This window comes from Macrobrachium nipponense, chromosome 22, assembly GCF_015104395.2.
Source record: "Macrobrachium nipponense isolate FS-2020 chromosome 22, ASM1510439v2, whole genome shotgun sequence".
In the NCBI taxonomy this organism is placed as follows: Eukaryota; Metazoa; Arthropoda; class Malacostraca; order Decapoda; family Palaemonidae; genus Macrobrachium; species Macrobrachium nipponense.
The window spans coordinates 5078749-5084985 of NC_087213.1; the positions used below are offsets into that span (position 1 = coordinate 5078749).

The 6237-nt window shown below is 34.0% G+C and overlaps 2 non-coding genes across 2 annotated transcripts; both read right to left on the reverse strand.

The window, feature by feature from the left end:
• Positions 1 to 2743: 2743 nt before the first annotated feature.
• On the reverse strand, positions 2744 to 2817 carry Trnan-guu (transfer RNA asparagine (anticodon GUU)). The gene has a single exon. It is a non-coding gene; the product is annotated as a tRNA-Asn (tRNA).
• Positions 2818 to 4803: 1986 nt separating this feature from the next.
• Trnan-guu (transfer RNA asparagine (anticodon GUU)) lies at positions 4804 to 4877 on the reverse strand. The gene has a single exon. It is a non-coding gene; the product is annotated as a tRNA-Asn (tRNA).
• Positions 4878 to 6237: the final 1360 nt, after the last annotated feature.

Consider the following 6237-nt stretch of genomic DNA (forward strand, 5'->3'; position numbering starts at 1 on the left):
CAAAATCCACACATAGGTGAAGTTTTTAAGCATTAGGACCGATCCCCCATTTCAAGTAATTCCAGGTGTCATGTTAAAAAGGAGGTATACAGAATATTTGATTATATTTAGGGTGGATACTGCAGAAGGGAATTTGGGAAAATGAGTCTGTGAATTTGAAGACAGAGGAAAGAAAGGGGAGGAATTACCAGACCCTTCTTGCTTTCCTTTAATATTATTATTGTGTGTGTTGTTTCTGATAGCACGCTCTTCTGCATGAGTCCTGGAGCTACTTCGGTATCTAGTTTTTTCCAGGTTCCTTTTCAGGGTTCTTATTATTATTATATATATATATATATATATATATATATATATATATATATATATATATATGTGTGTGTGTGTGTGTGTGTGTGTGTGTGTGTGTATGTGTGTGTTTACACTTATCACTGTGGATGTCTTCACCATTATTGATGAATCCCATTCATATGGAGAAAGCGCACTACAGGGGCCACTGACTTGAAATTCAAGCTCCCAAAGAATATGAAACAGTTCAATAGAAAGATGCAACACAATCTAGAAAATATCATTGAATTACGAAAAGGAATAGAATAGAATAATATGCCCAAAAAGTATCCAAATTTTAAGAAAATGAGTACGGTACTGATTTTATTCATGAGTTTGGAGCTGCTCAAATCATAAAACAAAAGGTTGGATGAGATAGAGATAGTGTCTAGTATTGACTAAATTATCAGCGTATAAATCAATAAGCGCTGATGGCGTCAGTCCTTATCTTTTACGTTGATTGCTTAATCAAACTCTGTAAACAGGCTTACTACTCCAATTGCCATTGAAGTTTGATGCTACATTGAGGGATGGTTGTCAAGTCACCAATAGCAACTGCAGTTTCATAGTGTTTTGTGTGTGTGTGTGTGTTTTCATCTATATATATAAAAGGCAATTACTGTGAGTTTGTCTGTCTGTTCGTTATGCACACCCAGACCATGAAAGCTACAGCCACCAAATTTTGCCATAGACGCCCCTCTCCGCCAGGAAGGTTTTAGTCAAAATCCGAAAATCGAGGGCCTTTGCTAAGGGGGCCTTAACCCTTCTTTTTCATACCACCTCATTTGTTATAACTTCCGAAGTTAACAGCAAACTCTTCGGATTTTTCACAAGTTCTTTGGCTTGACAGAATCCCAAGTGATTACTTATTCTGAAAGTGATTGCAGAATCCGCCCTGTAGGGGTTGGCATCCCAGACAGCATGCCCCTTTTGGTAGATCTAGGGTACTTATCCGCGGCGGCCTAGACTATGGCAGTTGCGGTTTTTCTATGCAGTTTTACCTACTGAACAAGAATTTTAAGTAATATTTATTCGGACGACTGTAATTAACCACCCAGGGGCCAGTTCTAAACACGGCGAAATACATTGGACGGCCCCCAATCCCTAGTGGATGTCGTATCCGCGGTTACGTTCCTTGTAGTCCGTGTGGACTGCTTCTGTAGAAATAACCCCCTTTTTATCCCAAGCATCGCCGGGTACAGAAGCCAGTATTGTTATATACAGCATTGTATTCCTTGTTGTTTATGTCATTATTAGACGCAAATAGCATGATTAGGGACTATTTTCTCAAAATGTAGGTCAAAGATTGCAGAAATGAAAACTAAAAATTAATACAGTTACAATTACAACTGTCAGATTTAAGTGCTATTATAATAATAATGATAATAATGATTATAGCATAAATAATGACTGAGAAAGAATAAATCTCTGCAGAGAGCTGTCGGGAATCTGTTCGATTCCCCCTTTCAAAAGGGGACTCGGATAGATTCTCGAAAGCTCTCTGTTTGGATTTATTTTGAAATATATACGTACCCATATAGAACCGCGGATTTGTTCCTCCGATAATGATAATAGTACGAAGGAGTAGAAAATCTCCAGTACAATTTTTCCTTACCAGAAATTCACTAGAACTTTCAGACGAGCACAAACCACTCTTCACTTCCATGTATTGAGTCAGACGTGTGCATTGATGAAACCCACACAGTTTTGATATTCAGTATTACGTGAAGCCTGACCTGCAAAGTGCTTTTTATGACTGCATTGCGCTGAAAGCAATTATCGCATGGAATCATTTTTGGCCGCTATTGAATGATACAGCGAGCAGCATAGAAATTCACTGCCATTTTTTCCCGCCTCGGAAAGAGCTTATCGTTTCCCCCGTCATCTTTTGGCTGTGGGATTCGTTTCTGCTTTGTAATTGGGCCTCGCTTTATTTCACTTATTATTATTATCATCATTATCATTATTATTACTGATCTGATTTTGATTAAATTATTCCTCCAAGAGAGAAGCTCATTATTATTATTATTATTATGATCTGATTTTTATTAGATTATTCCGCCCAGAGAGTAGGCTTGTTATTAATATCACTAATCTGATTTTGGTTAGATTTCGTTGGTATGTGCCTTTTCGGGTATTGATTATTATCTTTAATGTTAAGCTTGATTTTATTTTCCAAGGTCACAGATCCTTCTCAAAGTCAAAAGTCTCATTATATAATAATAGTAGTGTACAAAGGGTGACATTTTAGGTTTTGTAGGTTCGATACTTCCCAATATGAATTTGCTGCTTATTTATGCATACACCCTGTCATGAATTATATTTATCCTTAGTAAGAACAGTTTATTGTACTTTTTTCCTGGTTCGTTAGATCACGCTTACACTGACAAAACACGCTGTGCAATTAGACTAAACAGCTCGCCCCCGGGTGGGCTCGAACCACCAACCTTTCGGTTAACAGCCGAACGCGCTAACCGATTGTGCCACGGAGGCGTAGATCAAGTTTGGAACTCTCTACAACACCTTGTGCCATTGATTGTTCTAGAACAACTGGTAGTGACTTCCTAATTTCTTCATTACTAAATACACATTGTTATATATTTTCACATACTGTTTGCAAGTATAACTACTAAATACATTCATATATATATATATATATATATATATATATATATATATATATATATATATATATATATATATATATATATAATACAGAACAATTTTAAAGTACTATCACAGGCTTCCTTGACTCCTACTTCTACACCAAACCTATCACTCTCATCTATATATATATATATATTATATCTTTGCTCCCTTCCCCTTTGTTACAACAAATGGCTCAAGTCTTGTACCAGTTGAAATACAATATAACATGATTGGCTTATCATAGAGATATCTGAGGGTGGTCTAGACCTTCCTATAAAGATATTTTAGAGAGCTACCGATAGAAATTACAATGATTAGACAACAGTAATTAGTCTGTTTTCTTGACCAAAGTTCAATGTTCAAATTATCTCATAAATCTACTGTCTCTTTTTCTTAGATGATAATTGAGCAGGTGGTAAGGTGATGCTTACACCGACCCTAACGAACGTGGTAACCGATCGTGCAGGGAAAGTTTGACTTTTAAAGGTGCACCTTATGGCTTTGATTATTCCAGAAAAAATATTAGTGACTTCTTAACTGTTGCCATTGCTATGCACAATTATACATATTGCTATATACATATACATAACGTCACTCCCATCTCTACATTCTATTGCAACTTCTCATTTATTACAAAACTTCCTGCCTCTTGTTAATAATTAGCTAATACAGGTCATCTCAATCAGTACAACCGTAGTGATTAACTTATATATATATATATATATATATATATATATATATATATATATATATATATATATATATATATATATATAGTTCAAATGTTAAAAAGCCTTGAAGTGTAGATACATATACTTGAAAGGATGACCAAAGCGAGTTGAAGTGGTTTAGTCATGCAGGAGGATGGGAGTATGTATATATATATATATATATGATATATATATATATATATATATATATATATATATATATATATATAAATATAATATATATATATATATTATATAATATAATATATATAATATATATATATATATATATATATATATATATATATATATATATTTATATATCTATATATATATATATACTCCCATCCTTTCTACATGACTAAACCACTCCAACTCACTTTGGTCATCCTGACAAAATGTTTGTATTTTTACTTTTCGATGTTTTCAAACATTTGAACACTGAAAGTCTTGTACTACCTCGAAACCTTGAAATACAAAATATATCGTAACCAAGGCCAATACAGTAGAGGTCAGACGGAGAAGAGATTATCGGTGACTCACCTTCCAAAGTGGACCACAATTCACCCCATGCCGACACAACATTCCCTCCTGACCCTTTTAAGTGACCCGTGGCCGACAACGCCAAATTAGGGTCTTTCTGTAGATGTGGCCCTCGAAATTTGTCTCGACCGTTTCTCTCCGACTGACCTGTACTATATAGGCCTTGATCGTAACTATCTTATCATCATTATAATCGGCTAATCTACAACTTCGTCCCATGAATAAAATATGTATTATAGACTTCTTGAAAGCAATACAGTAAGTTGTGAAATACATTCAGTCGGCTCAAGTTCAATGATTGAATGCACTGTTAATTATCTAAAGCACGCAGTATTCTTTCTTATGCAACGTTCGAGCACTTGCTTACTTAGAATATTTTGTATTGCAATGATTGTCCACACACATAATTGTAACATTTGCTTCGCTTTATAGTTGCTATTGCTCTTAATGTATCCACACCTTTAATTACTGTTTTGCTCAGGAAGTCTGGAACTGTTTTTTTTTTTTTTTTCTGTAGTCGTTAGATCAATACTCATAACAATATGACGAAATATTTCTGTGATCAAACTAAACGATTCGCCCCCGGGTGGGCTCGAACCACCAACCTTTCGGTTAACAGCCGAACGCGCTAACCGATTGTGCCACGGAGGCTTAGAAAGGAGGAAATTGCTTGCGCTTCTCATTGTGTCAGAACAACTGGATGTAAACTTCTTAATACCTTACTAGGTAATCATATATGTAGATATACATAATATTGAGCATTTATTAAGAAATAAGTCGACCTTGCTTGAGTTCTACAATTGCACCAAACTAGTCACTCTCATCTGTAAATTCATACTTTGCGTATGAATAAGCTACAGTGTGGGATCAACTTCTATTAAAGCTTATGAAGGATGAGTGGCAGTATATATGTATGTATATGTATATATATATATATATATATATATATATATATATATATATATATATATGTAGTAAAAGTGTGTGTGTGTGTATGTATGTATGTATGTATATTACTTTCAATACGATACAAATTTATACATATTGCTATATACGTACTAAATATACATACTATATACATATTAAACAATTATGAATATATATTACAGCTTTGCCTTTGTCATACTTTTACAGCAAAAATAGTAACTCATATATATATATATATAATATATATATATATATATATATATATATATATATATATATATATATATATATCATAATATCTATATATATATATATATATATATATATATATATATATATATATATATATATATATATATATAATATGTGTGTGTATTCACTGCCACTGTCTCTGGATATCTCATACACTAGGTAGCCATACACAGTTTAAAGGAACTTATAAATGAGAGTGACTAGTTAGGTGTGAAAGTAAGACTCAAGCAAGGTTGTGATTATATATATTAGTAAGTATAAATATGTAATAAGGATAAATTAGGAAGTCACTAACATTTGTTCTGGGACAATGAAATGTGTAAGTTGCAAATATCACTGTCAATGCTCCGTGCAATAGTTGGTTAGAGCGTTCTGCTGTTAACCTGGGAGTGAACTAATTAGAAAATAAGAACCATAAATTTCCTTGCTAAAGAAATCGTTAGTAAAGTACGAGAATGCAATACAAGTTAGAAAGGCAAACCTATATTAGTATCACTGTATTTACAAAATCATTAATAGTTACGTCATGAATTACAGCCGTAAGTTGCATGACAATCATGTTCTGAAGCGGTAGATATCTGATAGTATGTTGCAAGTAACAGGTAGAGCTTGGACGTCGTTCGTTACTTAAATTGTTGTCATTTCTTGGATGATAGTCGTGTCTCAAGGGCACAGGCACGTCCTTAATTAATGGTATCCAAAAACAGGTTGTTTTTGGTGCGTAGCACTTTCGTAAAAGTACGCCTCACTTCAAAACATCCGAAGGACTTTTCAGTCCGTGCTTGTACTCCAATGACGGATATAATCCTATGCCCTGAATGCAAGTGAATCC